General features: G+C 42.4%; 1 non-coding gene across 1 annotated transcript; it reads right to left on the bottom strand.

Annotated features, from left to right (window-relative positions):
- Positions 1-7,448: 7,448 nt before the first annotated feature.
- On the bottom strand, positions 7,449-7,552 carry LOC129535292 (U6 spliceosomal RNA). Its single transcript, XR_008681570.1, has one exon. It is a non-coding gene; the product is annotated as a U6 spliceosomal RNA (small nuclear RNA).
- Positions 7,553-11,533: the final 3,981 nt, after the last annotated feature.

The following is an 11,533-nucleotide window of genomic DNA, read 5'->3' as shown; positions in this document are numbered from 1 at the left end:
CTTTTCAGTTCAGTTCAGTTCAGTCGCTCAGTCATGTCCGACTCTTTGTGACCCCATGAATCACAGCATGCCAGGCCTCCCTGTCCATCACCAACTCCCGGAGTTCACTCAAACTCATGTCCATCAAGTCAGTGATGCCATCCAGCCATCTCATTCTCTGTCTTCCCCTTCTCCTCCTGCCCCCAATCCCTCCCAGCATCAGAGTCTTTTCCAGTGAGTCAACTCTTTGCATGAGGTGGCCAAAGTATTGGAGTTTCAGCTTTAGCATCAGTCCTTCCAATGAACACCCAGGATTGATCTCCTTTAGAATGGACTGGTTGGATCTCCTTGCAGTCCAAGGGACTCTCAAGAGTCTTCTTCAACATCACAGTTCAAAAGCATCAATTCTTCGGCGATCAGCTTTCTTCACAGTCCAACTCTCACCTCCAAACATGATAATTTCTTTGTATTCTTTTTCTCTGTGTGCTTCATTTTGGCTAGTTTCTATTGCTATGGCTATAGGTTCAATAATATTTTCTATTGCCATGTATAATCTGACATTCATCTCATCCCATGTATTTTTCACTTTAAATGTAGTTTTCATCTCCAGGACTTCTATTTCAGCCTTTTTTTAAAAAATGTTTTCTGTTTCTACTTAAGATGTTCAATCTTTGTTCAAGGTTTTTGAGCATATGAAATGCAGTTACATAATTTTCTTATGCCCTTGTCTATGAACTTCATCATCTCTTTTTTTCTTGGTCAGTTTTGATTGATTTTTATCATCGTCATGAGTCATGTTTTCTTGCTTCATTGCTTGCCTGATAATTTTGATTGAATGACAAACATTGTGAATTTTATTGAGTGCTGGATATTTTTGTTTTCCTATAAACATTCTTGAGTTTTGTTCTGGGATGTGTTTAAATTATCCTGAAACAGTTTAATACTTTTGAGTCTTGCTTTTAAGCTTTGTTGCACAAGACCAGAGTACCATTTAGTCAAAAGGTAAATTTGCCATACTACTGGGGCAAGACCCTTCTGAGTATTCTATTCAGTACTCATGTGTGTATTTTTCTATTTCTGCCATAACAAATTGCCACAAGCTTAGTGGCCTGAAAGAACATAAGTTTTTTATCTTAAAGTTCTGGATTTCAGAAGTCCAAAGTCAAACAAATTGGCCTATAGTCAAATGTTAGCAGATATGTTTCCTTCTGGAAGCTCTGAGGGAAGAATCTGTTTTCTTGCATTTTCCAGCTGCTTTGGGCTGCCTGATTCCTTGGCTTGAAGCCCCTTTCTCCATCTTTAAGTCAGTGGCACAGCATCTTCCAATATCTCTCTCTCTCTTCCTCTCATACCTTTGCTTCCATTTTCACCTTTCCTTTTCTGATTCTGACACTCCTGCCTCCTTCTTATAAGGACTTGTGTGATTACATTGTATCCACTCATTGGAAAAGACCCTGATGCTTTGAAAGACTGTAGTCAAAAGGAGAAGGAGATGGCAGAGAGTGAGATGGTTAGACAGTATCACTGACTCAGTGGACATGAGTTTTAGCAAACTCCAGGAGATGGTGAAGGACAGGAGAGCCTGGTGTGCTGCAGTCCATGGCATCTCAAAGAGTCAGACTTGACTTAGTGACTAAACAACAACAACCTGGATAATCCAGAATAATCTCTGTATCCCAAGACCCTTAATGTCATCACATCTGCCAATCCCTTTAGCCATGTACTCAAACATATTTGCAGATTCTGGGAATTAGGGCCTGGACATCTTTGGAGGGCCATTATTTAGCCTACCACACCACATATGAGGTTTTCTACTTTGCCTGGTGAGAAAAAGGGATATTTTTTGTCCTGTGTGAATTTTGAGGATTCCTCCAATCCTTTAAGTGGATTCTTTCTTCAACCCTGGGTGTTTTCTTCTCTGGCATGTGATGATCAATAGTTACCAAAATACTTAAGGGATCCTTCTCCAAATTTCTGGAACTCTCTCTGTGTCCAGTCTCTTCCATCTGTTACTCTGCTCTGTGAAATCTAGCAATGTTGGGCCTCCCTGGACCTCATGTTCCTTCTTCTCAACTCAGGGTGACTGCCCTGCAGCCTGGAATCCCTCTTCAAGCAGTAAGCTGTGGTGACCACAGGTTCAGTTTGTTCATTTCCCATGTCTTAGCAACCACTCTTCTCCACTGTCTCATGGCTGATATCTTGAAAGCCACTGTTTCATATAGTTTTCCAATTTTTTATTTGTTTTGGGAGTGTAAGAAAATCTGGTCCCTGTTAGTTCAATTTGACCAGAAGTGAAAGTAAAGGTATAAAGGTATCATTTTTCAAATGCTCTTGATTATTATACCTGCTATGGTCATAGGAGTTTACAAAATAGGGGCTGATACAACAGAAGTAAATTTCATGATTCAACATTTATAGCAACTTTTATGGACAAAGGTAATGAGCTAAATACTGGGACGAATAAAAATAAACTTCCTGGTCACGAGGAGCCGGCACATGGTAGGTAGTCCAGGGCTTTTTGGAGGCATCAGGATGGAGAGGAGAAAGAGACATATCTCATAGTATGTTAGAAAGTTATGTCTCTTTCAGAACAGCTCCTGGAATGGGGCCTAGGCTAGAACCACTCTGTGCTGGCAGGTTTGATGTCAGGTTCCCTTAGACAGGAAAGTCCCTGAAGGGTAGCTGCCCCACTCAGAAAGAGCCGCCAATGCCTTGCCTTGATGAACCCCGGATTGCTAACTTCTTTATCTCACCAGTTCCCAAACATGCTTGCTTTTGTCCACTGTGCAGATGATCCCTAACAAACAGCTCTGAACCTTGCAGGAGACACATAAAGGCAGGCAAATCACATTTGACAAACATTTTGCTGTTACCTGGATAGCCATTCTTAGATAAATTTTTATTGGAGCAAAGTTGATTTATAATGTTGTGGTAGTTTCATGTGAACAGCAAAGTGAATCCGTTATACACACACACACACACACACATACATATATACATATAATCAGATATATATATATATGTTCAGTCTTTAAAAAAAAATTTTTCCCATATAGGTCATTATAGAGTATTGAGTAGAGTTTCCTGTTCTATACAGTAAGTTCTTATTAATTATATGTTGTAGTATATATATGTCAATCCCAATCTCCCAGTTCACCCCTCCCCCTTACTTACCAGCCATCCCTGGTAACCATAAGTTTGTTGTCTATATCTGTGACTCTATTTCTGTTTTGTAAATAAGCTCATTTGTACCATTTTTAAAGATTCCACATATAAGGAATATCACATGGTGTCTTTTTTCTGACTTACTTCACTCAATATAACTACCTCTAACTCCACCCATATTGCTGCAAATGCCATTATTTTGTTCTTTTTTATGGTTGAGTAACAGACGCGACGCGAGAGACGCCGGCCCCGGCGGCGCAGACGCGACGCGAGAGACGCCGGCCCCGGCGGCGCAGACGCGACGCGAGAGACGCCGGCCCCGGCGGCGCAGACGCGACGCGAGAGACGCCGGCCCCGGCGGCGCAGACGCGACGCGAGAGACGCCGGCCCCGGCGGCGCAGACGCGACGCGAGAGACGCCGGCCCCGGCGGCGCAGACGCGACGCGAGAGACGCCGGCCCCGGCGGCGCAGACGCGACGCGAGAGACGCCGGCCCCGGCGGCGCAGACGCGACGCGAGAGACGCCGGCCCCGGCGGCGCAGACGCGACGCGAGAGACGCCGGCCCCGGCGCAACGAACCACACAAAGAGGTGCGGCCGTGAGGAGCTACCCCACGCCTGAGGCCAGGGCCGGCGGCCCAGAGGAGCTACCCCACGTCCAACAGGCGGTGGCTGCGCTGGCGCAGGAGGGCCGAGAGGAGCTACTCCACGTTCAAGGTCAGGAGGGGCGGCCTTGAGGAGATACCCCTCGTCCAAGGTAAGGTACAGCAGCTGCACTTTGCTGGGGCGGCTGTGAAGAGATTTTCCACAACCAAGGTAAGAGAAACCCAAATAAGACGGTAGGTATTGCTAGGGGGCACCAGAGGGCAGACAAACTGAAATCATAATCACAGGAAACTAGCCGATCTGATCACATGGACCACAGCCGAATGTGGTCCACTGGAGAAGGGAATGGCAAACCACTTCAGTATACTTGCCTTGAGAACCCCATGAACAGTGACAAAGGGCAAAATGATAGGATACTGAATGAGGAATTCCCCAGGTCGGTAGGTGCCCAGTGTGCTACTGGAGCTCAGTGGAGAAATAACTCTAGAAGGAATAAAGGGATGGAGCAAAAGCAAAACCAATACCCAGTTGTGGATGTGACCAGTGATAGAAGCAAGGTCCAATGCTGTAAAGAGCAATATTGCATAGGAACCTGGAATGTTAGGTCCATGAATCAAGGCAAATTGGAAGTGGTCAAACAGGAGATGGCAAGAGTGAACGTCGACATTCTAGGAATCAGTGAACTAAAATGGACTGGAATGGGTGAATTTAACTCAGATGACCATTATATCTACTACTGTGGGCAGGAATCCCTTAGAAGAAATGGAGTAGCCATCATGGTGAACAAAAGAGTCCGAAATGCAGTACTTGGATGCAATCTTAAAAATGACAGGATGATTTCTGTTCGTTTCCAAGGCAAACCATTCAATATTACAGTAATCCAGGCCTATGCCCCAACCAGTAATGCTGAAGAAGCTGAAGTTAATCGGTTCTATGAAGACCTACAAGACCTTTTAGAACTAACACCCAAAAAAGATGTCCTTTTCATTCTAGGGGACTGGAATGCAAAAGTAGGAAGTCAAGAAACACCTGGAGTAACTGGCAAATTTGGCCTTGGAGCACGGAATGAAGCAGGGCAAAGGCTAATAGAGTTTTGTCAAGAGAATGCACTGGTCATAGCAAACACCCTCTTCCAACAACACAAGAGAAGACTCTACACATGGACATCACCAGATGGTCAACACCGAAATCAGATTGATTATATTCTTTGTAGCCAAAGATGGAGAAGCTGTATACAGTTAGCAAAAACAAGACCAGGAGCTGACTGTGACTCAGATCATGAACTCCTTATTGCGAAGTTCAGACTTAAATTGAAGAAAGTAGGGAAAACCACTAGACCATTCAGATATGACCTCAATCAAATCCCTTATGATTATACAGTGGAAGTGAGAAATAGATTTAAGGGACTAGATCTGATAGATAGAGTGCCTGATGAACTCTGGATGGAGGTTCGTGACATTGTACAGGAGACAGGGAACAAGACCATCCCCATGGAAAAGAAATGCAAAAGAGCGAAATGGCTGTCTGAGGAGGCCTTACAAATAGCTGTGAAAAGAAGAGAAGCGAAAAGCAAAGGAGAAAAGGAAAGATACAAGCATCTGAATGCAGAGTTCCAAAGAATAGCAAGGAGAGATAAGAAAGACTTCCTCAGTGATCAATGCAAAGAAATAGAGGAAAACAACAGAATAGGAAAAACAAGAGACCTCTTCAAGAAAATTAGAGATTCCAAGGGAACATTTCATGCAAAGATGGGCTCGATAAAGGACAGAAATGGTATGGACCTAACAGAAGCAGAAGATATTAAGAAGAGGTGGCAAGAATACACAGAAGAACTGTACAAAAAAGATCTTCCCGACCAAGATAGTCACGATAACGTGATCACTGACCTAGAGCCAGACATCTTGGAATGTGAAGTCAAGTGGGCCTTAGAAAGCATCACTACTAACAAAGCTAGTGGAGGTGATGGAATTCCAGTTGAGCTATTACAAGTCTTGAAAGATGATGCTGTGAAAGTGCTGCACTCAATATGCCAGCAGATTTGGAAAACTCAGCAGTGGCCACAGGACTGGAAGAGGTCAGTCTTCATTCCAATCCCAAAGAAAGGCAATGCCAAAGAATGCTCAAACTACCGCACAATTGCCCTCATCTCACACGCTAGCAAAGTCATGCTCAAAATTCTCCAAGCCAGGCTTCAGCAATATGTAAACCGTGAACTCCCAGATGTTCAAGCAGGTTTTAGAAAAGGCAGAGGCACCAGAGATCAAATTGCCAACATCCGCTGGATCATGGAGAAAGCAAGAGAGTTTCAGAAAAACATCTATTTCTGCTTCATTGACTATGCCAAAGCCTTTGACTGTGTGGATCACAATAAACTGTGGAACATTCTGAAAGAGATGGGAATCCCAGACCACCTGACCTGCCTCTTGAGAAACCTGTATGCAGGTCAGGAAGCAACAGTTAGAACTGGACATGGAACAACAGACTGGTTCCAAATAGGAAAAGGTGTACGTCAAGGTTGTATATTGTCACCTTGCTTATTTAACTTATATGCAGAGTACATCATGAGGAACGCTGGGCTGGAAGAAGCACAAGCTGGAGTCAAGATTGCTGGGAGAAATATCAATAACCTCAGATATGCAGATGACACTACCCTTATGGCAGAAAGTGAAGAGGAACTCAAAGGCCTCTTGATGAAAGTGAAAGAGGAGAGTGAAAAGGTTGGTTTGAAGCTCAACATTCAGAAAACAAAGATCATGGCATCTGGTCCCATCACTTCATGGGAAATAGATGGAAAAACAGTGGAAACAGTGTCAGACTTTGTTTTTTTGGGCTCCAAAATCACTGCAGATGCTGATTGCAGCCATGAAATTAAAAGACGCTTGCTCCTTGGAAGGAAAGTTATGACCAACCTTGATAGTATATTAAAAAGCAGAGACATTACTTTGCCAACCAAGGTCCGTCTAGTCAAGGCAATGGTTTTTCCCGTGGTCATGTATGGATGTGAGAGTTGGACTGTGAAGAAGGCTGATCGCCGAAGAATCGATGCTTTTGAACTGTGGTGTTGGAGAAGACTCTTGAGAGTCCCTTATACTGCAAGGAGATCCAACCAGTCCATTCTAAAGGAGATCAATCCTGGATGTTCATTGGAGGGACTGATGCTAAAGCTGAAACTGCAATACTTTGGCCACCTCATGCGACGAGTTGACTCACTGGAAAAGACTCTGATGCTGGGAAAGGTTGGGGGCGGGAGGAGAAGGGGACGACGGAGAATGAGATGGCTGGATGGCATCACCGACTCTGTGGACATGAGTTTGAGTGTACTCCGGGAGTTGGTGATGGACAGGGAGGCCTGGCGTGCTGTGATTCATGGGGTCGCGGAGAGTCGGACACGACTGAGCGACTGAACTGAACTGAACTGAACTAATACTCTTTTATATATATGTACACATCTTCTTTATCTACTCCTCTGTCAATGGACATTTAAGTTGCTTCCATGTCCTGGTTATTGTAAATAGTGCATCAGGGAACATTGGGGTGCATGTATATTTAGAATTCTGATTTTCTCCAGCTATATACCCAAGAGTGGCATTGCTGAATCATGCGGTAACTATTTTTAGTTTTGTAAGGAACCATCATACTGTTCTCCATAGTGGTTACATCATTTACATTCAGTGGTACCATTTTCTAAGATGGTACATGTGAAAATATGGAATGCTTCCCTATTTGCATGTCATCCTTGTGCACGGGCCATGCTAATCTTCTCTGTATTGTTTGTTTAAATGTATGTGCTGCCAAAGTAAGCACTGGATAGCCATTTTAATGTACATATTGTCCAAGAAGAAACTGAGACTTCTCTTAGCTAGGTCCCCAGAGTTAGTGTAGGGATCAAAGTCTGACTGCAGGGCCCATTGTCTTTTATTTTTTGGCTCCAGAAAGAATGCCTCAGTTTCTTTTTTTTTTTTCTTTTGATCTCACCATGCAGCATGGGGTATTTTAGTTCCCCCACCAGGGATCAAACCCTTCCCCCTTCCAATGGAAGTGTGGAGTCTTAACCACTGGACCACCAGGGAAGTCCCTGCCTCAGTTTCAACAATACAAAAGTATCCATTATTTCTCATGTCCTCTATTTGCTGACTGTGTTTGTTCCTTACATCTAAAACCCTCTGACTTCTTGGTTTCTGATTAACTTCATTATGCTGGAAAATATGAATCTCTTCTTTCCACTTGAGTGTGACTTCTGATGCCTTGCTCCCCAATATCTATTTATTTCCATACTCTCATTTCTTCCTCACACCTGGTTCTTAGTCATTGCTTTGATCTCCCTCTTGTTCTGTTTGCCTTTTATGTAGTCTTTTTCCCCCCTTTTTTTTTTCCAAATGCTAAACTTTTTATTTTGTATTGGGGTGGCAATGGCAACCCAATCCAGTACTCTTGCCTGGAAAATCCCGTGGACGGAGGAGCCTGGTAGGCTGCAGTCCATGGGGTCGCTACGAGTCAGACACGACTGAGCGACTTCACTTTCACTTTTCACTTTCATGCATTGGAGAAAAAAATGGCAACCCACTCCAGTGTTCTTGCCCGGAGAATCCCAGGGACAGGGGGAGCCTGGTGGGCTTCCGTCTATGGGGTCACACAGAGTCAGACACGACTGAAGCGACTTAGCAACAGCAGCAGCATAGCCGATTAATAATGTTGTGGTAGTTTCAGGTGAACAGTGAAGGGACTCAGCCATACATATACATGTATACATTCTCCCCGACACCATCTTCCCATCTAGGCTGGCAGATAACATTGAGCAGAGTTCCATGTACTGTACAATAGAATCATTTTGTTGATTATCCATTTTGAATACAACAGTGTGTACATGACCTTCCCAATCTCCCTAACTATCCCTTCTCTCTGGCAGCCATAAGTTTGTTCTCTGTGAGTCTGTTGCTGTTTGTAAGTTCATTTGTATCATTTCTTTCTAGAGTCCACAAAAAAAGGATGTCATACAGTATTTCTCTTCTGTCTGACTTACTTCGCTCAGTGTGACACTCTCTAGGTTCATCCATTTTGCAGCAAATGGCATTATTTAATTCTTTTTAATGGCTGAGTAACATTCCATTGTATACTGTGTCTGTGAACAAATAAATTAGTACATGAATATTCAATATTCACATGCTTACAAACATTCAGTTGTGTTTGAAAGTCAGCCAAGGGGTTGCTTTGTTGAACTGGATGGAATCAGACATGGAAGAAACACATCAGGTTTAGAAGCTTAGAATAGAAAGCTGACTATCCTACAGTAGCAATGCCAGGGAATGAGTGGAGGAATCTGGAAATAAGACTACATAAAAGGCCTTTTGGATCATGTTTTTCACTCTCCTTATTTATCCTACTTTAGCTATACTAGATTTCTTACTGTTCTTCTATCATGCCAAATATGCTCCTTCCTCAGGGCCTTTGCACTTGCAGTTCCCTCTGGCTGGAAATATCCATACTGCTTACATCCTCCAATTCATTCTGAAATTTGCTTAAAATTTACCTTCATGAAGAGATCTTTTTCCACCAGGCACATAAAATGACAATGCTATTATTCTATTTCTGACCCTGATTTATTTTTCCTCAGATCAATAACTATCATATTACCTGTTTATTTTCCTTTGAAAAGACATCCTAATATTTTTTCCATAATGACACACTGAGAAAATGATGCCATTTGAATGGCATACTGGGGAAAATGGAGGAAGCCAATTGTGATTGGTGTTAGTAAGACTGGAGTGGGGGAAAACTCCAGCCATTATGGAAACCTCAGTGGATAAAACATATGTTACGATTCTGGCACCTGTTAACCCCTGTCCCTCCACCAGAAGTAAACCCCATAATAGTCCTGAAAGTAGAGCCTGACATGTAGTATGTGCTAAATAGGTAAGTTATATCATGACTGTTTCTTCATATCATTAAAAAGTCATGAATATTTTAAAAGCTCATTGATCTTTTGTCATATTGGAGTATATTTCATTTAATTGATCCTCTATTATTGCACCTGTAGGTGTTTTTTGATACTTGATTTAAAATCTGCCTTCTGGCCTTGTGCGTTAGTAGTGAATTGCTGAAGACTTAAAAGGAATCATGTGCATGTCACCATACATGCCATCTGATTAGCACTGTCCTCCTGCGGAAGAAATCAGATTTGAGAAGGCACACACCATTTTCACTTGGATACACAGATACACATCAAGCCCTAACGAATCCTGGTATGTATGCTCTTGGAACAATCTGAAACATCTCTGGGCTTGTTTAGTGTATCATTCAAAAGAAATGAGAGTTGGCACATGTCAAATTCTCTGTGATTCTCATGTCCAACATGAACTGCATAGGAATTCCATCAGTAAGTTTTTCCCTTGATAATCACCTCTAAAACAGAAACTTGGAATAGAATCAGGAAGGGATGTGAAGGAGAATGAATGTATGAGGAGTATGCAGGAGATGCTGCTGGTGAAACTTGACTCCCCTCCCTCCCAATGATAAGGGAAACCACCCAAGCTAGTGTACTTAGTGAATGCCACAGGCATTTTTCTCATTCCTTATGGGCAGGGTGGAAATTTAGTCTGTTCTAAATTGTACCTGTGTGCTAGGTCAATTAATCAAAGTATAGGTACAGGACAAACACCCAAACGTATTTTGTAAAACTCAATCCATCCCTGGCTGCACAAATGTCCCATCTATCAGAATGTCAGTGACCTGTGTGGATTTATGTGTTTATGCACATTTTCTTAAAAGAATTGTTTTAACTTGAAAATTCATGGAAACATCAAGATGATTTTTTTTTTTGGGGGTCTTGTAAGAAAGAAGAGATATAGTCAGGAGTTTGAGTGAGGAACTTCTGGACTCAAATCCTAATTGTGCTACTTACAAATGTGTGGTGTTGGACAAGTTACTTAACCTTTCAGTATCTCGATTTTCTAAGGATAATACATATTTCACACAATATTAAGAAATGAGATAAAGACACTTGGGGCTTTACTGGTAATGCAACTTTTAACGGAATGAAGAAATAGATTTTCCTCTCTCTCCCTCTTTTTTAAAGTTCTCACTCTCTATTTAGAGACACACTTCTTAAAGTGTGTTTCATAGAACAAACATAAACATGTTCCAAGACATGCTCAAAAAAAGAGGGACCACTACACCCTAACTTCACTTTTAGAGATTCATTATGCCAATTGGCACATTGAAGGTTTAGGAATTATATGGTACAGGAAATCGGTTGATTTTATTTAATTTGGTATTTCTCAGTCTTATCTGACCAGCAGATTGTTTATTTCTGATGATACCTCTTAGCAGCTTTCTGAATGATTCTGTGATGAAACACACTATGAGAAAGGATCTTCTAAGGCACCATTGGAACAAACGATCACTGAGTTTAGGGAAAATCAGGAGTGAATGAAACTACAATATCTTAACTGGAAAATTGAAGGTCCTAGGTTACTTATAGACATGTGTGTGTGCGTGCACTAAGTCACTTCATTCGTGTCTGACTCTTTGAGACCCTCTGGACCATAACCTGCCAGACTCCTCTGTCCATGGGATTCTCCAGGCAAGAATACTGGAGTGGGTTGCAATTTCTTCCTCCAGGGGATCTTCCCAACAGAGGGATTGAACCCACGTCTCCGGTGGCTCCTGCATTGAATGTGGATTCTTTACTGCTGAGCCACTGGGGAAGTCCATTTATAGACATACACATCTTGTAATAAAGTGATAATATGGTTTTTAAGTTTGTAATAATCCCAAAGAATTATGAAT

The sequence above is a fragment of the Moschus berezovskii genome, chromosome X, assembly GCF_049115385.1.
Source record: "Moschus berezovskii isolate FMDL1 chromosome X, NW_MosBer_1.0, whole genome shotgun sequence".
NCBI lineage: Eukaryota > Metazoa > Chordata > Mammalia > Artiodactyla > Moschidae > Moschus > Moschus berezovskii.
Note: the sequence above shows the minus strand (reverse complement) of the source record. Positions and strands in the feature narration are given on the sequence as shown.